The 25,836-nt window shown below is 45.1% G+C and overlaps 1 protein-coding gene across 1 annotated transcript in view; it reads right to left on the bottom strand.

Moving 5' to 3' along the window:
• Window positions 1-8,659, bottom strand: part of BCAS1 (brain enriched myelin associated protein 1) — a 96,202-nt gene extending 87,543 nt beyond the window's left edge. Inside the window, exon 1 of the mRNA XM_073883919.1 lies at window positions 8,552-8,659. The gene's annotated coding sequence lies outside the window, so the exon portion shown is untranslated. The remainder of the gene's footprint in view (window positions 1-8,551) is intronic.
• Window positions 8,660-25,836: the final 17,177 nt, after the last annotated feature.

The raw sequence follows: 25,836 nt of genomic DNA, 5'->3' as shown, positions 1-25,836 counted from the left end.
CCCTACCCCCTCCCCTCTAGAACCCTCAGTTTGTTTTTCAGAGTCCATCGTCTCTCATGGTTCGTCTCCCCCTCTGACATACTCCCCTTTTCTTCCTCTCCTGTTATCTTCTTCTTTTTCTTTTTTCTTAAAATATGTTGCGTTATTTGTTTCAGAAGTACAGATCTGTGATTCAACAGTCTTGCACAATTCACAGCGCTCACCGTAGCACATACCCTCCCCAATGTCTATCACCCAGCCATCCCATCCCTCCCACCCCCAACCACTCCAGTAACACTCAGTTTGTTTCCTGAGATTAAGAATTCCTCATATCAGTGAGGTCATGTGATACATGTCTTTCTCTGATTGACTTATTTCACTCAGCATAACACCCTCCAGATCCATCCACGTCGTTGCAAATGGCAAGATCTCATTCCTTTTGATGGCTGCATAATATTCCATTGTGTATATATATCACATCTTCTTTATCCATTCGTCTGTCGATGGACATCTTGGCTCTTTCCACAGTTTGGCTATTGTGGACATTGCTGCTATAAACATTGGGGTGCACGTACCCCTTCGGATCCCTACATTTGTATCTTTGGGGTAAATACCCAGTAGTGCAATTGCTGGATCGTAGGGTAGCTCTATTTTCAACTGTTTGAGGAAACTCCATACTGTTTTCCAGAGTGGTTGCACCAGCTTGCATTCCCACCAACAGTGTAGGAGGGTTCCCCTTTCTCCACATCCCCGCCAACATCTGTCGTTCCCTGACTTGTTAATTTTAGCCATTCTGACGGGTGTGAGGTGGTATCTCATTGAGGTTTTGATTTGGATTTCCCTGATGCCGAGTGATGTTGAGCACTTTTTCATGTGCCTGTTGGCCATTTGGATGTCTTCTTTGGAGAAATGTCTGTTCATGTCTTCTGCCCATTTCTTGATTGGATTATTTGTTCTTTGGGTGTTGAGTTTGATAAGTTCTTTATAGATTTTGGATACTAGCCCTTTATCTGATATGTCGTTTGCAAATATTTTCTCCCATTCTGTCGGTTGTCTTTTGGTTTTGTGGACTGTTTCTTTTGCTGTGCAAAAGCTTTTTATCTTGATGAAATCCCAATAGTTCATTTTTGCCCTGGCTTCCCGTGCCTTTGGCGATGTTTCTAGGAAGAAGTTGCTGCGGCTAAGGTCGAAAAGGTTGCTACCTGTGTTCTCCTTTAGGATTTGGATGGACTCCTGTCTCACGTTTAGGTCTTTCAACCATTTGGAGTCTATTTTTGTGTGTGGTGTAAGGAAATGGTCCAGTTTCATTCTTCTGCATGTGGCTGTCCAATTTTCCCAACACCATTTGTTGAAGAGACTGTCTTTTTGCCATTGGACATTCTTTCCTGCTTGTCAAAAATAAGTTGACCATAGAGTTGAGGGTCCATTTCTGGGCTCTCGATTCTGTTCCATTGATCTATGCGTCTGTTTTTGTGCCAGTACCATACTGTCTTGATGATGACAGCTTTGTAATAGAGCTAGAAGTCCGGAATTGTCATCTTTATTCTTATGCAGATTTGCAGGCAGTTTACTCCAAAGCTCCCTGATAGTGAGAATCAGCTGAGGAACACAGCATCACCTCTGATTCCCAACATTCTCTCACCAAAAAGTTGGGCTGGAGCCCTGGATCTGTATTTTTAGTAAATGCACAGGGGAGTCTCGTAATCAGGCACACATGGAGAATACCATGATGGTGAGCATCAGTCCGGGCTGTCCTGGGAAGGAAGGTGTTCGGATGTGCAGGGCTTTCCCGCTAAAACTAGGAAAGTCCTCCCCCCAGTCCCCCACTCCCCCACCAGGGCAAACCAGGGTGAGCTGATCTCTCTATAACCCAGCTCAAGGACTCGGAGGCAAGGCCTCTTTACCCCCAGTTAACGGATGGCAAAACTGAGGCTCAAGGTGATTCAGACAATAATTCCTGTCTGTGATGGGGTTTTCTCCAGTGTCCAACAAATGAGAAAAAAATAATGAGACAAGGAGTTTTTCCATCAAGAAAGCTGTATTCATTTGAAAGAGCCAGTTTTTATTTTGAAAACAAACCAAAAAAAAAAAAACCCCACAAAAAAACAAAGAAAAAAACAAAAACAAATTTGAAGGTGATGCCCTTTCTTTCATGAACCATTGGTGTTACTTGTTTTGTTTATAATGACCTATTCTGACATTAAACACCAGCCATGCCATATGGCGGGGCATTTTGTTTTTGAAATTGGACTCATGTTTGAGGCCTTAGCATTTTGAGAACACGGGGTCAGTCTCTGTGAGGGGTCGTTCGGATAGAAAGGGATTTTACTTCTCCACCTCCGGCTGTGTCCTTGAGGCCATAATCAGTGGATGCAGGAGAAACGGGGGGGGGGTGGATTTAAATCCCCGTGCCCAGGCCCCAGCTGGACCGGATCCCTCAGATTTTCCAGGGTGGGGCCCAGGGCACTAGTACGTTTTCAAGATCTCCAGGTGACTTCTGTGACAGCTGGGCCACTGTTTTGGATATTTTGGGGTGCACGAGCTTCCCCTGGGCCAGGGACCTCCCCCAGATGCTGCCTACCCTGATACACAGAACACGGATTCTCAGATGGGGGAAGGGCCTCTGCCTTCGGGCCCCATAATCATCGTCTGCCCCGGCATCTGGAAACCTCCCCAATCTTTTTTTTTTTTTTTAAGATTTTATTTATTTATTTAATTGACAGAGAGAGAGAGAGAGACAGCGAGAGAGGGAACACAAGCAGGGGGAGGGTCAGAGGGAGAAGCAGGCTTCCCGTGGAGCAGGGAGCCCGATGCAGGGCTTGATCCCAGGACCCTGAGATCATGACCTGAGCTGAAGGCAGTCGCTTAACCAACTGAGCCACCCAGGTGTCCCAAACCTCCCCAATCTTGTCAGGGTCGTCTTTGTAGGTCCTCTGTGTTGTCAGCCTGCAAATGCGGGGGAGCCTGGGTCTCCAGCTGTCCTTCCCCGAGAATGGGTGTGCAGGGCCCACTGGCTCCGGCCAGCCTCACCCTTCCAGGTGACTGTGGAGATGTGAGGAACTCAGGCCCCAAGGGAGGAGGGAGAGGGCAGCCTGTGTTGGGAGCAATCTCTCTCTCCTGCTTGTCTGGGCGCTTCCACCTCACCCTGAGAAAAAGAACTCTGGCGCGAGCCAGGCCTCCATAAATCCCACAGTTGCGAGGCTTTGGGCAAGGCATTGGGCCCACTGAATGGATTTTTTTCTTGTGGCGAATGACAGTATTCCTAATGATGGCGACAATAACCAGGTTTGGAGAGTTTTCTATGGGCTGCGCACTCCTGATCTGCATGTGTGGACTTGCCCTGGTCCCTGCAACAGCCCTCTGGGTTAGACACTGTTCTTCCCTCAATTTTCTGCTGAGAAACCGAGGACAGAGAGGCTGTGGCACTTACCCAGCAGCTCTTGCTCAACACAGTTTTGCGGGGAAGGTTCAATGAGGGACGTGTGTGCCCTATATGGAGCCAGCCCCCGACACGTGGGACAGAGAGAGGTACACACCCAAAGTCTGGGATGTTTGGCCCTAATTCTTGGACTGTATATTTTATATTTTGGATCTTGTGATATTTCTTAGTGAGTTACATTATTCTATTAAAATGTTTTCTTGGGACGCCTGGGTGGCTCCGTGGATTAAATGGCCAATTCTTGATTTTGGCTCGGGTCATGATCTCAGGGTTGTGAGATCAAGTCCCATGTTGGGCTCTGTGCTGGGCGTGGAGTCTGCTTAAGATTCTCCCTCTCCCTCTGCTGCACTCACACTCATACTTGCTCTCACTCTCTCTCAAAGAAACAATGTGTTCTCTTAGGAATACGCGGGTGGCTCAGTCGCTAGGCGTCTGCCTTCAGCTCAGGTCATGATCCCGGGGTCCTGGGATCGAGCCCCACGTCGGGCTCCCTGCTCGGCGGGAGGCCTGCTTCTCCCTCTGCCTGCCACTCCCCCTGCTTGTGTTCCCTCTGTCACTGTCTATCTGTCAAATAAATAAATAAGTCTTAAAAAAAAAAAAAGGAATACGCTTCTCTTTCTTATTCACAATAACTTGAGAGCAGTGTTTTCGGAACTGGGGACTATATTTTACCCTCCAGGGGACATTTCTGATGGTCGCAGCTCAGGCTAAGGGGGCTGCTGCTGGTGCCCAGTGAGTGGAGACCAAGATGCTGCTGAACATCACGCAGGGCACAGGACAGCCCCCAGCAGAGAATGATCTGGCCCCAAACGTCACCAGAGTGAAGGGTGAGGGATCCTGTTCTGGGGGCCGGACTTAGCAGTTTTCTCCTCACACTTTATGTCCCAGCGTCCCCTAGTGACCTACATTTCTGAGGAGCTGGCCGGGGATCTAGTCCCCGGTGGTGAAACCGGGTACACTCTCTGTCCCGGCTCACACCAGCTGTGGGCATTAGCTTCAGCTCCTGGTTGTAAGGGTGAGGGGTGGAGAAAGGATCATGGCGGGCTCATCCTTATCGCTCTCATGTGAAGCTAAAAGGAGTGCAGTCCACATCGTGTTTAGCCCAGTGGCTGGTGTATAGCAGTTAAGGACTAAAGATTAGCCATCATAATAAGGGCCAAATAAAATGTGCTGCACCTTCGTAATAATAATACTTAGTATTTCCACAGTGCCTGCTCCATGCTGGACCCTGCTCTGAGTGCTTTCTTATATGGATATATCACATCCTCACAAGAACCCCACAAGGCACGTGTTTACATTATACCATGTTACAGATGCAGAACCTGCCCGCAGGGAGCCTACGTTCCTCTATGGGCTGAACTGCTTCTCCCTCCAAATTCGCCTGGTGAAGCCCTAACTGCCACTGTGTCCGGAGACAGGGTCTCTAAGGAAGTAATTAAGGTTAGAGGAGGTTAGCGGGGTGGGGCCCCGGTCTCAGAGGATTAGCATCTTTGGAAGAGGAGACACTGAGAAAGCTTGCTCATTCTCCACCATGTGAGGACACAGCAGGAGGACAGTGGAGGAAGAGAGCCAGGAAGAGAGGTCCCACCAGAATCAGAGTCCGCCAGGACCTTCGTCATGGGCTTCCAGCCTCCAGAGCTGTGAGAAAATACATATCTGTTGTTTAAGTCACCCAGTCTATGGCATTTTTGTTATGGCGGCATGAGCTGACTAATACAGGTTATCTGCTGGTAAGTCAGTAACTCAGGCTTTAACCCTTGGCAGCCTGGTACTGCAGTTCAAACTCTTAACTTCCCACTTTTTTTTAAGGTTTTATTTATTTATTTGAGAGAGAGAGAGAGCACAAGCAGAGGGGAGGCACAAAGCAAGAGGGAGAAAGAGCCTCAAACACACTTGGTGCTGAGTGTGGAGCCCACTGCGGGGCTCGATCTCATGACCCTGAGATCAGAACCTAAGCTGATACCAAGAGTTGGTCACTTAACCGACCGAGCCACCCAGGCACCCCTTGCTTTCTCTTTCTTACACGTCCTCCGCCATGTAAGCTATGCCTTTATTTTATTAAATATTTCTTTGTAATGTAATACACCAGAGAATATAAAATACTGCATATCTGTTTGTGCAATAAGAAATTAAAATTATGACCAGTCAAGGAATGTGGTCTGATCTAAAGTCAATGCACACTTGAGGAGGAATGCACAACTGAAGGGTCATCAACAATCTTCACAAAGATTTAGCACAAGGGCTTGGCAGTAGTCAGGCGAGAAAACGTTAGTCCTTCCTAATACTATTTATTTCTCTTACAAATATTGTGATCCCATTAGCTCCGTGGTCTGTTCCCCAGGTGAATTAGCCACCCCAGAATTTGTCATCGAATTCCTCCCTCCTCTTTTACACCAGTGATTAGTGTTCGTGTCATCTCCTTGTAGTTAGAAGTTAACAACAAGCCCTCCTCCAGGGAACAGATTCAACCGTAAACACAGGACAAGCTGCCCCAGAGAAAGCATTTCTGAAGCTGCCTTCCAGCAAGGAGCTAAACGACTGTCAAATGAAAAGGGGAGGTTCTTGAACGGTGGAATGGCGACAGGATTAGTCACCAAGTAAGCAGAAACACCTTTGATCAATGCCATGGAATGTAAATGAACTGTGGGTCCTCCTTACCACCCAGTTGAGGCCCATGCCAACATAGCCATCTGGCACACCTGGCAGAGCGAAGTCTCTGCCCCCCAACTCCAAAGGCAAGATCAAAATGAGTAAAGAGACCAGACCTGCTCTGTCAGGTCCCATGACCTGCCTCTCCCTGCGTTCCCCAGCACAGTGCTGGGTGCAGTAGACACTCTGAGGGCCTCCATGTACAGTGGGACAGGCTGCCTCCTGCACAAGGGGGCATATGAGGACTGAAATCCATCCTTCATTGTGCTCCCCAAGCCCTGTGCCCTAGAATGGACCATGTGGGCCCAGGGGAAGAGGTACCCTTGTCAAAATCGCACCGGGTGTTTCAGGAACGCTCGGTAGTTGATGTCTTGCGGTGGGAACACTCAGTTATGCGTGTATAAATGGTTGATGTGCCTAGAAGGCTTAGAGCTTACTATCTTATTTCTTATTCTTAGTGTTGCACCAAGCAGCTTTCAGCTAATAGTGTAGCAGGTAGGATTATCTGAAGGCTTACTCGGAGCCAGGCAGGGCCTGGAGAGGCACCAGGTGCAAAATGCAAGGAGGCATTCCTCTCCGGTTTGGGCAGGGGCCGAATCTGCACTTGGGAATGAGCGTCCCCTCCTCCAGCCCTGGATTTTGCCTTCAGGGGCCTTGTTTGCTTCACCCTAGTCCAGCCCTGGGGTGAGGAACGTTACTTGCATTGTCTCTGTTTTTCCTTACTGCACCCCATGATTCCCCCCACTACACAGATAAAGAAACTGAGGCTCAGGGATGCATTCCTCTCACCTCTAGAATGCAAACCCCATGAGGACAGGTGCCTTGCTTGTTTAATGGATGTTGGTGATTAAATACATAATGGATGTTGGTGATTAAGTACGTAAAGAAGAGTAACTTCCGTCCCCCCCAGATCAGAGAGCTCTAAAGAGGCAGAGCTGGGGTCGAACCTGGCTCCAGTGACTCAGGCTGTCACATCCTTAACTATTCCCAGTGCTATGCAGCGGTGAGAGGAGCTGCCAACAGCGCAACAATCAGCAAATGTGTCACTCTAGCAGGACGGATGAGCCCGCGTGGAGCGGAGTCCTCGACCCCCTGCGCCTGTTCCATCTCTCTGTGCGAGCATCTGCTGTCGTGGGAAACCAGCCAGGATGGGTCCAGACGGGCTGCTTGCTCTCCAAAAGCACATGCCTTCTTGGTAGAAAGACAACCAACTGTTCCTGAGTTTCAGAAATCTTGGGAAGAAAGAATCCTCCATGACTGGGGACTTGGGCTTGTTCTCCTCGCTCCCCCTTAAAATAGAAGTAACTTTAGCGCACTCCTCTCTTGGCTTATTTTGCCGGCAAAGCAGGACAGGTACACCCCAGGCCTGAAGCCGGTGGTGTCCCAGCAAGCCCCCCGCAGATGGTGGGGTGAATTGGGCGCTCGCCCCTGGTGCAAAATTAAGGGGATGCCTGAAAACTCAAGCCTTTGAGACGAAGAATGTATTTTAACACGGCATTTAAAAAAAAAAAACACAGTGATGCTGTTACCGACCCTATCTTTACTTAACCTGCTATTTTGTACATCGTGGAAGTTTTGGCATTATTTTTACATTTTTAAATATTGCTTTAAAATATAATTTATCTTGGGGCGCCTGGGTGGCTCAGTCCGTTAAGCATCTATTTATTGATTTCGGCTCAGGTCATGGTCTCAGCGTTGTGAGATGGAGCCCTGTGTCGGGTTTCACGCTGGGCGTGGTACCTGCTAAAGATTGTCTCTCTCCCTCTCCTTTTGCCCCTACCCCCCATATATATATAGTTTATCTTAATTTTACAGAAGAGGAAATGAAGCTCAGAGAGGTGAAGCAACCCACCCAGGGGCCCCCAGCCAGCCCGTGGCCTCTGGCCCCAGGGCACCCACCCTCTAATCACCTTGACGCTTCAAGGCAGTAAGGAGTTTCAGAGGGCAATGCCGACTTCTGGAGTCCTGCAGCTGGGATTTGAACCCAGCACCTACCTCGAAGGATGGTTTTGAATGTTAAATAAGACAATTTATGTAAACAACCAGATTCACACAAGGAATCCTTCTCCCTGTCTCCTCCATGTCCTTAGACCATGCCCCTTGGCACAGACTCAAAGTCAGCTTTCCTATGGGGGATTCTAGTCCTGACAGTGGTCCCCAAATCACTTAGCATACCCCTTTGTCTGGTGATTTTTTACCCCAAGTCTTACACTCGAAATGGCTCTCAATGTTCCCATGCAAATTGGAGCTATTTCTGTTGCTTCGTACCTGACACCGCCTACATGGTCACGTAATCCTTCTATGACCCATTTAGGTAAGGCTATCTTTGGATCCATTTCACAGACGGTGAAACTGAGGCTCACACACACCCAAGGCCACACAGTGAATCAGTGGCAGAGCTGGGGTCGAACTCAATCCTCTGATGCCCAGTGTCTATATTTCACTGCCTGCCACAAACAACAAGCCTAATCTGGAAGTCCTTACCTGTCGAGCCCCTGGTGGGAGTGTCTTCAGTCCCCTGGAGTCACCTGGAGCTGCTCCTGCTCAGGGTGCCTTGTCTCCAGCTGGTGCTGCCCAGTGCTAGGCAGTCAACTGAGCCCGGCTTCCTGCCCTTTGCTTCCTCATCCGGAGCCTGCTGGCTGAATACACAGAGCAGGGCAAACACCAGTCTGGGTGGGGCCCTCCTCTCTGACATCGTCCTATAGAAGCAGGTTCTCTTCCTGGATGTGGGGGCTGTTCTCACCTCTCCAATCAAAACCGAGCACCTGATTTCTCTCGCACTAATGCCTCCCTGGAACTCCAAGCATCTGCTCACCCACTGCATCTGCTCAGGTTGACCTGGGTCACTGATTCCCTTCTCCAGTAACCACGGGCCATGGTCAGAGCCGGGAGAACACGTTCTGTAGGGTTTTGCAGTTCTGCCTGCCTTTCACCTTCATTTATTCTAGAACACCTCCACCACCGCCTAGCCACCTAACTGGAAGGAACTAGCTTGTCACCCACTGCACTGCCCCCAGTCACAGAAACATCACTCCCAAAGGGCTTTGGACCCCAGAAAGCAGGTAATCTAAGGGTGGCTTATTGCTCTGAAGATGGAGGATGGCTTTGGAAGGGCATTCTTTTCCTCTGCAGGCTAGAAATTCAAGACAGCCTGCTGAATTTACTTAATTTCAGCAGGGATATTTATTGAAGTGTCTCACAAGGACAGACGTAATACAAGATGGGAGCGTCCATTAAAAATAGCAAAGGGAGATAGAGAAATAAGAGTGGGTGCATCAGTGTGTGCCTTCAGGATCAGAGATAAATACGCATGTGGATTTACTGGCTTGCTGTGATGGCTTCACAGATACGGCTTTGAGCTCCCTAACAGCCCACGCAAAAAGAGAAACATGGCAAATACTATATTCAGTGTTCTTGAGAAAACATGCCGGAGAAATGCAAACTGCTAATTATTGTGGCTTGATTCATTAATGTGCTCACTCAAGCGCCCATCATGAATACTTGCTGAGCACCAGGCTATATATAGCCCTGGGCTTAGAATGGGGAGGAACAGAAGCCCTGTCCCTGCACCCCCCTCCCCGGGCTCATTGGAATTGAACATAGAGTCCTACAAATAAACATAGAGTTACAGAGTGCGATCCTCGTCATGAAGCAAAGCCAAGGCTGCTCAGAGAGAGAAACAGGGAGAGCCAGAGAAAGCCCCTTTCAGAAAGCAACGTTTCAGGGACAGACATACTATTTAAGCAGATAGTGAATTCACAATCGCACATCCCACAATGTGGGCTGTAAACTCAATTCTAGCAAGGCGCTCTATCTTTAACTCTGGAATGTAATAAAACCAATTATTACATTATTAAGCATCTGCCATGCACACATACTGTGCCAACATAATCACAGAGGCAGTCTGGCCCGGAGGCTCAAGAGCTTGGGCTCCAGGCCTGGGTTCGGATTGCGACTCTGACCGGCGGGCTGTGTGGTGGTTAACTTAGTAACAGTGGATGCAGAGCCCCTTGTTCTAAAAGCGGGGGAAAGTACTATTCGAGGTGCTAAAATGGGGCTCAGTCAGTTGAGCGCCTGCCTTCGGCTCAGGTCATGATCCCCGGGTCCTGGGATCGAGCCCCGTGTCAGGCTCCCTGCTCAGTGGGAAGCCTGCTTCACCCTCTCCTTCTGCTGCTCCCCCCGCTTGTGCTTGCTCTCTGTCAGATAAATAAATAAAATCTAAAAAAATAGAGAGAGAGCATTTCCTTTTCTCCATAGTCTCTCTCTCTCTTGGCTTCTTAGGTATTTCATTTGCTATTCAAAGTTGTTCTAAGTAAGGAAAAAATAAAATGTTTAATTATTCACGTGAATTTTACCATTCATCCACATACCGTGCAGTGCTGGTGTTAAATGCAATGCATTCACAGGCAGAATCCCGGGAATCACACAACTCGTATTTTGTAGCTTGTATGAGCATATGTATTTCGTTCTTACTAAAAGCAAATGGCACACATAGTCAGTGATGTTTATTTCACTTCTAGGTACTCGCACATTTGACCAACACCCTCCACCTTGAGTTTGTTGATGAGTAAGGAAGGGTTAAAAGGAAAAGCCATGGATTGCCCCATCTCTCCCTTTCTGTGACATCATTTTCGGCCCATTGGCTGTTACAGGGAGGTGACATGAGGAAGGAAGGATAGAACAGAGTTCTTTTGTTGTTCATGTTTTCAAGAATGTGTTGCTTTCTTTGTGCATCTGAAATGATCTCCAATTTGGATAGAAAGCATGACTTCTCAGGGCTGTCAGCGTCCTTACACTCACCTATTTTGTACTTGCGTGCGTCGAGGCTGGCTAGTCACCCACCCACCGTGGGTCCTCTAGGATTCTCTGCCTGTGGGGCATCATGAATGCTATGTGTGAATGGGATGCAATGGACAGTGGGCATGTGCATCGCGCATGTCTTCTCTGCTCACAGATATGCCTCAGGGACCGTCAACTTTTTAAAAAGACTTTCCTTTTTTCAGAGCACTCATACCCCTCCCATGCACAGCCTCTGCCATTGTCAACATTCCCCACCAGAGTGGGGCATCTGTTACAACTGATGAACCTACGTGGACACATCATAATCACCCCCAAGTCCGTAGTTTACATTAGAGTTCACTCTGGGTATTATGCATTCTGTGGGACTGGGCAAATATATAATGACACGGATCTTCTCTTGTATCCTACAGAATAACACCACTGCCCGAAAGATCCTCTGTACTCTGCTTATGCATCCCTCCTCTCCCTGACCCCTGGAAACCATTAATTTTTTTTAACGTCCCATCCTTTTGCCTGTTTCAGTGTCATATAATTGGGCCCATACAAGATGGAGCCTTTTCAGACTGGCTTCCCTCACTTAGTAATCTACATTTAAGTTTCCTCCATGGCTTTTCATGGCTTGATAGCTTGTTTCTTCTTAGAGCTGATTAATATAATAATAGTATTCACCTGCTAAGGATGTCTTGATTATTCTCAAGTGTTGGCAATTGTGAACAAAGCTGCTATAAACATCCATGTGCAGGTGTTTTGTAGACATACATTTTCAACTCCTTTGGGCAAACACCAAGGAGCACAAATGCTGCACCCTCTGGTCAGAGCGTGTTTTGTTTTATAAGAAGTCACCAAGTTGTCTTGCAGAGTGTCTGCACCATTTTGCTTTCCCACCAGGAGTGAGCGAGCGAGGGAGTGAGCATTCCTATTACTCCATATCCTTGTCGGCATGGGGCATCACTAGGGTGCTGGGTCTGGCTGTTCTAATAGGTCATCCCATCAGATTTTGTTTCCCCAACACAAGTTCAAAGATAAAATCATTCAGAATTTCAAAATGATGACCCCAGAGCATTCAACCAAGCTCAGGGCCCTGACGGAGGGAGGTAGCAACGAGTCCTCAGAAGTACGAACGTTTTGGTGAAAGAATTCACTTCCTAGTGTCCACCCCACAGGTGCTCACTAAGAAAAGCGTTTTTCTCAGCCATACGTACGTTAGGTGGTGTTCAGAACATCAACATCTCCTGACTCGGTTTGCATCTTAATCTTCTTGCTTTACAATCTCCACCCCTCTTCAAATATTGACAAACTCACCAAGTACTGCTTTCCCAGAATCTGGATTGCAGTCGGTCGCTCTGTCACAAGGGGTCCCCTGGAAATCTGAATCCTCTCCAGCGTCCTTCCTGGGTCTCTCCCCAGCCAGCCTTGCCAAAACTCCCTCCTCCTATGTGCAGCCCTCTCTGTCCTGCTCAGCCAACTTCAGCCATGTTTTTGATCACTGAGCCAGAGGTCCTGCATGCCCACCCTGCTTTGGCTGAGACAGAAAATCTAATAAGCACCTTTGTTTTTTTGCGTCCACCCATCACTGGGTATTTTTCAGATCACTTTCTTATACATTATCCAGTGTGTTTCTTATAATCCTCACACAACCAGTATCTATTTGGGGAAGGAGGAAACAGAGGCTCAGAGAAGAATAATGTCTCAGAGTCTAAGCCATGGGAGGGACAGCACAGCCTGGAGGGGCCACCGAGAAAGTGCATGAATCTTCACAAACTGGCAAGGAAATCAAACCGTGTCAGACCCCCACAATTTCAGGCATTGGGTTCTTTCCTTTCACCATGAAAATGAATGGCTTCCATGCTAAATTGTGTTCTTGGGGGTGGCAAGAGGAGAGGAATCTCTTTTCTGCCATTTTTCTAGCTTGTTCCAAGTCTTCCTTACTGTGAACCTAGGATAAAATAAAACTGCAGATCCTGCAAGGTTGCTGATGTGCTCTGCTGCAGAGAGACTTTGGTCAGAAAGCTGTTTTAAATTAGAAGCATCTGTAAATACTCCTGCAAAGGGAGTTAGAAATATGGGATGATGAGGTGCTAATAATTTTCCCTCATCATGTGGACTCTCAGGAGGTTTTCCTTCTTGCAGTGAATGAAATAAGAGGTGGTAAATACAGACAGGAGGGCAGGCAGGGTCTGTTTTGTTTTCTCTTCCTGCTTTCAGGAAAGTGGGTGGGAATTCCTGAGCAGCCCTGTCAGTAAACATCCTTGGTTTTTCCTCACCACATTAGAGCAAACAGGAGCTACAAGACGGAAGCCGACTGGAGATTTCTTTATGTGGGGCTTCAAGAATGGAGAGAAGAAGGTTCCTGTGCGAGAGAGACCCAGGCAGCTACTGTGCTCACTATGGCTCTGTGGGTGTCAGGGTCATTTGAGACCCCAGGAGCTGTGACCCCCTCCACCCCGGTCTTGAATGATGGGTGTGGATTTCTATGTCAAATATTTTACTTTATTAATATTAACACTACAGATTCAAGATGATCTTCTCAAGGCAGAGTTTCTACATTTTCCTCTCCCCTTCCTGATCCATTAGCTTAGTCCCATCACCAGAGTGAATGGGAGCACATTTTCAGGGAAAGTCCTCCACTAACCCAGAATACACCGCTTGAGAGCCCAGAGCGAACTGCACAGGAGCCTGATTTTCATATTTGCATATGACAGGTGGACGAGATTCTCACAGCGAGGGGAGCAGAGAGCTGAATGCCAGCTATATTCATGCAGGACTGAGTGGGGTGCAGACCCTGTCCTTTGGTCCTGTGGCCGTTCACTTAGGATCAGCCTGGTGTCATCGTCATCGACAGTGTGTGGATGAATAGAGCCCACACCAGATGAAGCAACCTTTCAGAGGGTCTCTTTACAGAGGCTCAGGAGGCAAACAGAGGGACGGGGTTCTAATCCCAACTCTGGCATTGACAAACATGTGGCTGAGGTGCCCTGCCCAGACCACCCCTCCAGGACCAACTGCTCATTCCCAGCTTCTGGAAGAGTTGGCTGTAGATGGCTCTTTCTCCTTCTGGAACTTGCCCTCTCCCCAGACCATGTTCCTCCCTGGGGCAGTCAGCCTCCAAGGCTTGGTATAGAGAGGAAGACCTGGTCCGCCTGCTTCAGTGGGGGGCAGCTGTCAAGGGTTGACTTAGCCGGGAGCTCCCCATCTGATTGAGGGCATGGGGAGACCATACCCCAGTGTCCACCTCCTCCAGTTGCCCAATCCTGCTTCCTTCTCTCCTTCTCGGGGTGACTCACAACAGCACACCTGGATGCACTCCCTGCGGGCAAATCCCCATCTCAGAATCTGCTGCCCGTGGGATCAGTCTATGATGATGGCCCTAGGAAAATTGATTTTTTTTTTACATTGAAATGCACATGGGAAAAATAGAATAATTCAAAAGGTCATCTAAAAAATGCAAACAAACAACAACAAAAGAAATGGAGCTAGCTGTCCTAGGCCACTTCCCTAGAGCGACCCACTTTGCTTGTGTATGATTTAGATGGTGATTCTCAAAGTGTGGTCCAGGAATCCATGGCTATCCTTGACCCTCTCAGGGAGCCCCTGAAGTCATACAATCTTCCTTGTAATACTGACTGGCTATTTGTCTTTTCCACTCTCATCCCCTCACAAGTGTAGAGAGAACAAAAATTTCATTGATAAGATTTCAGGTTTCACACAGCAACTGACTTTCAGAAGCTATCACTTGTCAAGTGTAGGATCATGGCACACTTTATTATTTGAAAAGATTATTAAAATTCTTCTTCCTCTTCCAAGTACAGAACTGTATGGGGCTGGATTTTCTTCATGTACTTGAACCCAAACAACTTATGGAAACATACTGAACGCAGAAACAGATATGAGAATCTAGCTGTCTTCCATTAGGGCAGAAGTTAAAGAGATTTGCAAAAATGTAAAACCATACCATGTTTTTTGCTTTTTTCCCCCCTGTTTTGGAACAAACCAAATAGTTGGAAACTATTGGAAAAAATAGTTATTTTTCATCAAAATGTTATTTTTGTTAACACGGAATGGGTTTATTATTATTTTTAAATGAAATAATATTTTAAAATTCTTAGCTTTAATTTCTTATATGGTTAACATTGATAGCTCTAACCAAAATGAATAAAAGTATATTGGGGTCCTCAAGAATTTTTAACAGTGTGAAGAGTTCTAAAGATCAAAACTTAAAAATCTGCTCCTTCCCCTCCCCTCATTACAGAAGGAATAGATGTTCCTTATTAAAGATACAGGGAGCAATATATAAAAGAAATAATAATCTATAATCCTCTCACTGAGAAATATTCTCTCTTTTAGTATTTCTCTTCTTCCATATCGATATCACACATATATTAGTGATTCTGAAAGACTGTTTTAAAGCCAACATCTTATTTGCTTGTTTACCATCCTATACAATGCCAAATACATCGTTTAAAATAGGGTCAGGTGTCCCTTTGAGTGACTATGCCCTGGATGAATTAATCACCTGGCCATGTTGGACATTTAAGTGTTTGACACATGACATGTTCTGTTGTTATAAACACGGCAGAGAGATGAACAACTTTGCAGCAATATTAATGCAGCTATGTTCTGGAATTTTCTCTTAGAAGCATTTCCCAGACGTTTAAATGTTGGATCAAAGGGTAGTCATGTTTTAAAGGCATCTGATATGTGTGTGTGTGTGTGTGTGTGTGTGTGTGTGTGTGTGTGTGTGTGTGTATCCAAATTCCTCTCCAACTAAATGATCTCCTGTGAGCCGGGGGCTGGGTCTCTATCACTCAAATCTGTATTTCCACAGACAGACAGATGGATGAATGAATACATCAATGTGTAAGCAGGACTGTTTCTTTGTGTACAGCTTAAAATCGGGCATTCGCATTAAAAAAATTATTTTGTATTTGCTTAGTAAAAAGCGATGGTCTTTCATCAGTGTTCTGTCTTGTAAGTTTTCCCCTTGGTTGCACGAAGTTGAAAATGTCATTATGTGCTTACAGGACATTTGTATTTATTCTTTGTCAGCTGCCAACACAACTGAATCCTGACACCCAACTTCTTTCTTCGGCCAGCGCTCAAGCTCTGCACTGATCAGGTTTCATAACTCCTCCAAGTTAGATTACAAATAAATTGGATGAGGGTCATGATCTCAGTGACTAATTCTCCATGATGTTGCAGAGGAAAGAGTGCTTTTTTTTTTTTTTTGATGTAGTGTTCCATGATTCACTGTTTGTGCATAATATCCAGTGCTCCATGCAGAACGTGCCCTCTTTAATACCTACCACCAGGCTAACCCATCCCCCCACACCCCTCCCCTCTAGAACCCTCAGTTTGTTTTTCGGAGTCCATCGTCTCTCATGGTTCGTCTCCCCCTCCGATTTCCCCCCTTTCATTCTTCCCCTCCTGCTATCTTCTTCTTCTTTTTTTTTTCCTAACATATATTGCATTATTTATTTCAGAAGTACAGATCTGTGATTCAACAGTCTTGCACAATTCACAGCGCTCACCATAGCACATACCCTCCTCAATGTCTATCACCCAGCCACCCCATCCCTCCCACCCCCCACCACTCCAGCAACCCTCAGTTTGTTTCCGGGGATTAAGAATTCCTCATATAGTGAGGTCATATGATACATGTCTTTCTCTGATTGACTTATTTCACTCAGCATAACACCCTCCAGATCCATCCACGTCGTTGCAAATGGCAAGATCTCATTCCTTTTGATGGCTGCATAATATTCCATTGTGTATATATATCACATCTTCTTTATCCATTCGTCTGTCGATGGACATCTTGGCTCTTTCCACAGTTTGGCTATTGTGGACATTGCTGCTATAAACATTGGGGTGCACGTACCCCTTCGGATCCCTACATTTGTATCTTTGGGGTAAATACCCAGTAGTGCAATTGCTGGATCGTAGGGTAGCTCTATTTTCAACTGTTTGAGGAAACTCCATACTGTTTTCCAGAGTGGTTGCACCAGCTTGCATTCCCACCAACAGTGTAGGAGGGTTCCCCTTTCTCCACATCCCCGCCAGCATCTGTCATTTCCTGACTTGTTAATTTTAGCCATTCTGACGGGTGTGAGGTGGTATCTCATGGAGGTTTTGATTTGGATTTCCCTGATGCCGAGCGATGTTGAGCACTTTTTCATGCGTCTGTTGGCCATTTGGATGTCTTCTTTGGAAAAATGTCTGTTCATGTTTTCTGCCCATTTCTTGACTGGATTATTTGTTCTTTGGGTGTTGAGTTTAAGAAGTTCTTTATAGATTTTGGATACTAGCCCTTTATCTGAGATGTCATTTGCAAATATTTTCTCCCATTCTGTCGGTTGTCTTTTGGTTTTGTGGACAGTTTCTTTTGCTGTGCAAAAGCTTTTTATCTTGATGGAATCCCAATAGTTCATTTTTGCCCTTGCTTCCCTTGCCTTTGGCGATGTTTCTAGGAAGAAGTTGTTGAGGCTGAGGTCGAAGAGGTTGCTACCTGTGTTCTCCTTTAGGATTTTGATGGACTTCCTGTCTCACATCTAGGTCTTTCAAACATTTGGAGTCTATTTTTGTGTGTGGTGTGAAGAAATGGTCCAGTTTCATTCTTCTGCATGGGGCTGTCCAATTTTCCCAACACCATTTGTTGAAGAGACTGTCTTTTTGCCATTGGACATTCTTTCCTGCTTTGTCAAAGATGAGTTGACCATAGAGTTGGGGGTCCATTTCTGGGCTCTCGATTCTGTTCCACTGATCTATGTGTCTGTTTTTGTGCCAGTACCATACTGTCTTGATGATGACAGCTTTGTAATAGAGCTGGAAGTCCGGAATTGTGATGCCGCCAGCTTTGCTTTTCTTTTTCAACATTCCTCTGGCTATTCGGGGTCTCTTCTGGTTCCATACAAATTTTAGGATTATTTGTTCTATTTCTTTGAAAAAGGTGGATGGTATTTTGATGGGGATTGCATTGAATGTGTAGATGGCTCTAGGTAGCATTGACATCTTCACAATATTTGTTCTTCCAATCCATGAGCATGGAACATTTTTCCATTTCTTTGTGTCTTGAGGAAAGAATGCTTTTTAGTTTTTTAATTTTTTATTTATTTTTATTTTTAAAAAAATATTTATTTATTTATTTGAAGGAGAGAGAGAGAGCACAGTGGGAGGGACAGAGGGAGGGAGAGTCTTATGCAGACTCTGCACTGAGGTGGATGGAGCCTGACGTGGGGCTCTATCTCATGGCCCAAACCAAAACCAAGAGTTAGATGCTTAACTGACTTCACCACCCAGGCACCCCAGGAAAGAGTGTTTTTTAAAATAAATTAACTGCCAACATTTAATAAGCAGGGAGTTGCATATAAAAATTCACAGTTTTAATTTCTTATTGAAAAATACAAGGGCTTGGCAATATTCTGTAATCACAACTGATCGGGACTGAATGTTAGCTGTGCTTTCTAAAGGGACATGTGCTCTCTAGTTTACCTGGGTCCCCACGACTTCCTCTCTCTCTCTCTGTCTGGCCCCGAGTCCCAGCATCATTTGCCATTTATCCTCACCACTGAGCTGCCACAAGTTATGTAATCTAATATATAATACATTATATTTATATGTGTAGAAATATGATTGTATACACTTGACATGCAAAATGTGTCTGTATTTAAAACTGCAAGGATGCTTTTTTTCATGTACTAGTTGTGAGAATTTAGCTAACCTCCCTGAACCTGACTTCGCTTATCTATAAAATGGGAAGTTGTAATGATTGAAAAGTAGTATGAAAGAATAGCTCAAAGTCTTGTGTCGGATTAAAAAAAAAATAGCACAGTGTAGTAATTGTTCAGCCAACAATAGGTTGACATAGTAGCTGGGAGGTGAAAGCAACTGAAATAGTAATACAAATATTCCCACTTCATAACTATTATATTTTTTAAAAACACACAAACTCTGAAAAAATGCCCTGGCATCAAGTTCTTTTTCAGGTGGAAAGTTTATACCAAAGTGTGTATCGTGTGCCCTGGGTCTTTTTGACCCCAGTAGACACTTGAGTCTGTGAGTCCTGACCAGGCAGGCTGTCAAGTGATGTCCATACATTTTCCTGTTGCACTTGAGAAGATCACCTAAGGGGAGTTTTGTGAGTGTTTTTCCTTCCCTTGGAAGAAGGAGATTTCCCAACTGTCCCCACCACGGTGGGGGATGTTTGGGGAGCCATACCATTCAGTACTTGGACAGATTTAAACAGAAACCTAGAAAAAAAGATGGCAAGTTTTTCACAGGTGGGTGGGAATATTCTCAGCATAACCAGATTTGCATTTTCTTCCTCCTTGTTCAGGGTTTTCCACATGTGAGTTATTCACCGCTGGTTCTGCCATAACTCCATGCCACCTAAACTCTTATGTATATATTTTCTTTAAACTGACTCAAATCTTCCTTAATGTGTTTAAAAAGGAACATGGATGTGGCCACCACGAAAGGAAAACCAGTACTATTTCCCACAAATAAAAGGTACCATTAAAAAAATAATGCAACAACCTTAAAGAAAGATCTGACATTCTAGCTAGATTCCTTTGCCTGCCCAAGATCCGCACCCGAGTCCTACTCATGTTATTAAAAGATGTTAAAGAAATTCTGGCATCAAACCAGGACTTTCTCCTTGACGCAATGAGAAGCACTAAATCATAACTGAAATCAAGTTGCACAGGGAATAACGTTCTCACTTTCTTAGTGATTTAATGTTATTTAAAGCTCACTTTATATACCATGTAAGTTTGTCTTCTCTATCATCACTGGCATGTAGTCCGTAACTTGTGAAATGCTCTCCTAGTGAACTAATAATAATTTATTAATTGAAGTGAGAATATTTGTATTACTATTTCAGTTGCTTTCACCTCCCAGCTACTATGTCAACCTATTGTTGGCTGAACAATTACTACAGTGTGTTATTTTTTTTTTTTTAATCCGGACACAAGTCTTTGAGCTATTCTTTCATACCACTTTTCAATCATTACAACTTCCCATTTTATAGATAAGGGAAGTCGGGCTTAGGGAGGTTAAGAGACTTAGCTAAATTCTCACAACTAGTAAGTGAATAGAGTTGAAATTCAAATGCAGACCTGATATTACTTATAATATGTTGATGTTATTTACCCTATAGACCAGCTACCAACTTCACTACGGTTTTGCTCCTCAAGCCCCCACATCCTCCATTAAGAAACCGGTGGTGTTCCAGTAGCTTTCCCCTGCAGAGAACTAGGCTAGTAAACTCCCTCCAAGTGTTATTCTTCTTAGGAACGAGTGCAGGTGAGGTTTCGACTCTTGGGACCAATCACAGATGTGATCCACACTGACCTTTATTTTTATCCAAGTGAAATCTGCTTAAAAAGAGAAAAAACAACCAGACCATCTTGAAAGAGAATAGAAGTCCAAAAATGACACAACGTACATTCTGAGAAAAGGAAAGTATGGCCTGTGCGTTCTTCCGCAGGAATGGATTTACAGAATTTTATGGACCAATTATAGTTGAGAAGACTTCATTTCTTTGAATCCCAGAAGATGGAAAATCCTGTCATTCCTTCCTCAGCTGCCTCTAAGAGGCATCTATGTGTTTGTTCATTCACGGTTCCATTCAACCATCTACTCAATCGTCCATCCACCCACCTACCCGCCCATCCATCCGAGTACCCAACTGTTTATTTATCCACCCATCCACCCATCCATCCAGTCATCATCTATCCAGCTGGCCAGCCATTCATCTCTTCTTCCATCCATTCATCCATCCACCCATCCATCCACCCATCCATCCATCCATCCATCCATCCATCCATCCATCCATCCACCCATTCTTTTTGCTTTCAACATTTATCAAGTACTTAGGTACCAGTGTCTGTACTACATGTTGAGATTATAAAAGGACACAAAGATGAAAATAGTATTGTCACTGTCTGGGCCACAGAATAACAGGGAGAAACATATGTGTATAATCTGGAAAAAAATGTTCAAACAGCAGTCAGCAAAGGGGAAATATGAAGCTGAGGATGAGATGCCCTATCTAAGCCTAGGGTGGGGGAAAAAGCCTTCCTGAAGGGAAAATCCTATACATGAGAGCTGAATAAGAAGTGACATTGGTGACATTCACCCACAGGGGACTGGCAGGGTAGAGAAAGTTGTTTCTAGCGCCGAGAGTTGCATATGCAAAGGCCCTGCACACATAGCACTTCTCGTAGTATAATGTTGGTTTATGAGGGGCGTATGTGGCCCTTGAGGTTTTGAGACTTGCCTCCGCCTTGGTTGATCTTCCTGGATATTCAGATTCTTGCCTGGACTCCCTCTGCTTAAGGACTTGGATTTTCATTTGTGTTTGCCTTCTGATGTTGGCTGAATCTTGGTCAATATTGTCTCAGTTCATTTGGCACCAGGATTAAATGCCACAGTATTACTCAGAGCAATTAACCTTTAGTGTTCAGCCCAGCAAATCCACTGTATCCCTGTCAAAAAAGAGACTGGGCTTTTCTCCAGCTCATTTCTCTTGGCCTAAGAATGCCTGTTGGTAGACATTTGGTGTAGAATTCTTTTGCCTGAAGACAAATGTTGTGGAGGTTCTCCCGGACAACTGAGGTTAAACCAGTACAGGATCTGCTCTTTGGATTGCCTTGGCATCCTCATGAGACTATGATCCACCCCCACTTGTTTTATGGTAAGCCTGAGAATTGAAAACCAATATGTGTCCTTCACTCTTTTGCAAAGGACACAACTTTATAGCATTGAGGTACACATCAATAAGTCGGCAGACAACTCAAACCTAGCACTCTCAAAATACTATAGTGCCTGACATTGACTTCATTTGAAAATTGAGAAAAAGTGGGCTTGGAATTGAAAAGTCTGTGTGATCTTGGGCAAGTTACTTAACTTCTCTGGGCTTCAATTTTCTCCACTTGTAAAAAGGAGATGATACTAGTGCCCACTTCATGAAGTTTTTATGAAAACTAAAAAAGTTAATATTTGTAGTGTTCAGAACAGTTCCTAACATAGAGTAAGCACTGAAAGGTTTGTTAAATGCAATAAAAATAGGTACAGGGTATGAGGTAGAGGTTAAGAGCAAATGTGCAGGAGCTAGGCAGATTTGGGTTCTTATGTGAGCTCTGCCACCTCTTAGCTGGGCAAGTTACTGAATCTCCCTAGTACTCAGTTTATTCACTACCCCACATGGGCAGAAGAACACTTTCTTCCTCTTAGGACTATATGGGGTTGATGGGAGATGGTGCACACAAAGCTCTTAGTAGAATGTTAGAAACATAAAATAAATGGTGGTTGTTTTGTTCAGGGTTATTATTATTCCTCAGTTGAAGTCCCAGCTAAGTTGGCCAAATAACGAGTTATGAGATCAGATGTGCGACAGCAAAGCAAACTCCACACCCTTGCAATTTCGAACTCCTGCCCTTCTGCATGTCCTTGAGGGTCTACTATGCAGGGACCTCTGTAGGGGGTAGAGAGGACCTTGATTCATCTTGACCACAGTCCTGGGACACAAGTAGTATTAGCCTTCTTTTATAAATGTGGATTCTGAGTCTTGGTTGCCAAGAGTCATTTCACTTCCTTCTGCTTCAAATTCTTCATCTGTAAAATACGAAGAATAAAGTAGCTACTCTTAGAGCATGGGTGAAGACCAGGGGAGACAGGGCATAGAAAGCATGCAATGATTGTCCTTCACACACAGTAAGTGCTCAATGTTTGTAATGAGTAATTTACTGCAACTTTTACTTCTCTAATGATTCAGCCCACTTTTAACACTACTCTAAACTCCAGAGAGGGAAGAGGATTTTGAAAACCAGGGGCCACAGCTTCCTCTCCTTTTCGTGCTATCAGGAGGACACATTTATTGCTACCAATTTCCCAGGAATCATACTTTCTTTTGTCTAAGTTATAGTGTGTAAACTTTCATAAAAGGACACTGCCTTGTTTGAAAGCCAAGAACAGCTGTTCATAGACCATGTGTTATGAGGAGTTTCTCAAACAATCCCCCACCCTTGCCGCCAAGTTTGTTTTCCGAAGGGCAGTTCTGCATTCTTGACCATATCTCCTCTAAAAGGAAAGAATTTCAGCGACTGGACCTTCCCCCATTGGTTTTCTCCTCCTGTGACTATGGACTCATGTCAGTGGCCAGAACCCAAGAGAGCCACCCACCAGTGCCACAGTGAGAGTCAAAAGGAAACAGATGACACACTCAAATGAGAACAATTCAAGGAAGATTTGTCTCCTGAGAGACCGATTACGGAGGTGTGGGCATGGCTTGGCAAAGGACAAAGACGGCATGAAAACCCAAAGGGTAGCACTGAAGGACCCAGCAAGAAAGAGAATAGGATAAAGCTGGTTGCTTTAGGAGCAGTGACTTTTCACGGGAAGACACAGCCAGCCTTTCATGGAGGGACACAGAGTCACCTCACTCTCCTTTCTTCCTCTAATTTCCTGCCTGGTATCCTCATTGGCCAAACCCAAACGGAAGCCCAAGGGCACAGCACTACATCAACCGTGTGTTGACATAGTCCATCAGCCTGGCCTGGGGAGGCAGAGAGCTGATGGAGAGGGGTCAGAGGTGGGCAGAGAGGGCCAAATAGAAGAAATGCTCCTGGAGAGGCATGGCTAATGGGCCATGTGGATTTGAAGACATTGGAGAAGCTGGTCCTGTGAGACTAATGGCGTTGTTGATTGACCATTGAGATTGCAACGCAAGATACCAATGAAAGTTGGGCAAATCTTTGAAAAACAAGAATATCACACTGCATTCCAACCCAAGAACTACCCTGTCTTTCTTGGGGGAGCATATTGGAAAGCCCAGATAACAGAACGTTTGACTGAAGGAAAATAGATATTATTATTCGCCTCTGGATTAGCTTTTTCTCCACTTCCTCTGCCAACACATGATTCTTCTGTTTGCACACACAGCCCGTCAAACGCTCTGAGGATGCTTCCAGCAGCCGACAGCATGTGGGAGTTGGTTTTGCTCTGCTCTGGGCACCCTCTGTTCCCACCTGTTGGATTTTATACTCCCCGGGAGCCAGTTGTGTTTGTGCTCATACCCACTTACGCCAGTCATACCTGTTAGTGGTCATTGAAATGAATAATAAACAATTCAGTAAACTATAAGGATCAAAATAAAGGAAATTGTCGATTCAGTAAAAAAAATCAGTTAAGTTCCTTGGGGGCAAAAACTCAGCAAAGGCCAACTTCAAAAAAAAAAAAAAATTGCTGTCAAACCGGCTACGAACAAGGCAACAGTGGATGATGGGGGAAACCGTAAGAATCTAGAAAGACCTATTTATAAGTTATGGTTGTTAGGCACGTATTTTCCCCTCATCCCCAATTCAAGCCAATATCCAGGCTTTAGAAATTCTTGCCTTGAGGGATTTTTTTCAAGAAGGACAGAAAGAAACTTCTACTGAAATCACTTCAGCTAAAACCTTGGTAATTTCCCAGAATCTCTGACATCATTTTCCTCATCCCCAAACTTTTCTCATGCCCCTTCCTCTCTTGTACTTCAGAGACACCTGGAAACATTTCCTCATTGGTCTTCTAACTTTACCAGGGATGGGATGTGCTCTTCACTTCGGACTTTGCTTTATAGCAAAATTCCCCAAGGGAGCTGAGAATGTTTTGAGTAAAAGCGTCCCTTCTTTCTGCTCTCTTGGCATCTTCTTCACTGTCTCTCCACTGGATGGCAAGCCCACAAGGACTGGACATGTGTCTCAGGTGTCTTGGTCCCCTCACTGCCCAGCATCTTCTGGAACATTCTAAGTGGTCAGTAAAGGCTTGTGGAATTATCTGAGAAGTTTTTGAAGAGTATTGTCAGAGACACAAAGGGACCCAAAGATTTTGTATTTATAGGTAATAAAATATTCTGCAAACTCTTTAAACTTGAAGGAGTTTCGGGGGTTCAGCTTGCTAACAATCACTCTGAATAAGTAAGCAAAGGCAGAAATGATCAAGACACTGTTAGGTCAAGGAAATTGGTCCCCCAAGTTTGTTCAGATTTTTCTTTCTAATGACATATTTCTCCTCTTTGCCTGAAAGATCCATGTATCTGTAGGGAGTATACTTGGCTACAAGTAGCAGAATGCCCCCAAAGCTGTGGTTTGAACCATAAGTACATTTATTTATAACTTAACAAGTCCACAGAATTGCAGCCCTAGGGATGATACTATGGCTTAATAATGTCCTTGATAAGGAAAGTAAAACTTACAGTCATTCCACTGAACTCTCCTCAGAACATTGACCTTTGTCCTTGGGTTTATTAGCTTATGGTTGTTCTGATCTAAATATCATACTCTGGCATGGCAGCATCCAAAGCAAGAAGGGGTGTCTTATCTTCTTTGTGTGGCTCTCTCTGATGGGAGGAAAATATTTCCAAGAACTTCTAACAGAGTTTCCCCTCCCTCATTGGTCAGACCTGAGCCAAATGGGCCAGAGGTCCATTTCATCGGCAGACAAATCATCGGCAAATTGTAACATGTTGCCATGAGTGGCTATTGGCTTGAAGCAAGTGTGGCTCATCCCCCAGGGTTGGATGCATCACTGTCTGGAATAATGGACCCGGTTCTGTTTGCAAAGAGATGGAGAATCAACCATGCCTGCTGCAAGGTTTTTGTTCCCATGGCATATCTCAAATATTGAGGTATTTACTTTTAAGGTAGGAGTTTTGAAGTCATGAGCGGTCCCCTAAGAAATGAACCAAACTATCTGTTCAGTGTTTGTACTTCCCTGAGATGTAGCATTTGTGTCTCAAGATCAAAGAGAAAGGTCTTTACACGTTCAAAGGACAGCATTTAGGTTTTTCTTGGGCAATGGAGGTACAGGGAAGGTCAGAGAAGGGAAGCGGGGGCTGGTGGTTAAGAAAGCGGAAGTGTTTCTACCTTGCTGCTCAGTACCAAGAAAGGAACAACACTACTTTGGAGGGGTTGCTGTTTCTGTGAGTGCCA

Source organism: Callorhinus ursinus, unplaced genomic scaffold, assembly GCF_003265705.2.
Source record: "Callorhinus ursinus isolate GAN/ISIS: 27379988/994484 unplaced genomic scaffold, GSC_fseal_2.0 scaffold53, whole genome shotgun sequence".
NCBI classification, from domain to species: Eukaryota; Metazoa; Chordata; class Mammalia; order Carnivora; family Otariidae; genus Callorhinus; species Callorhinus ursinus.
Note: the sequence above shows the minus strand (reverse complement) of the source record. Positions and strands in the feature narration are given on the sequence as shown.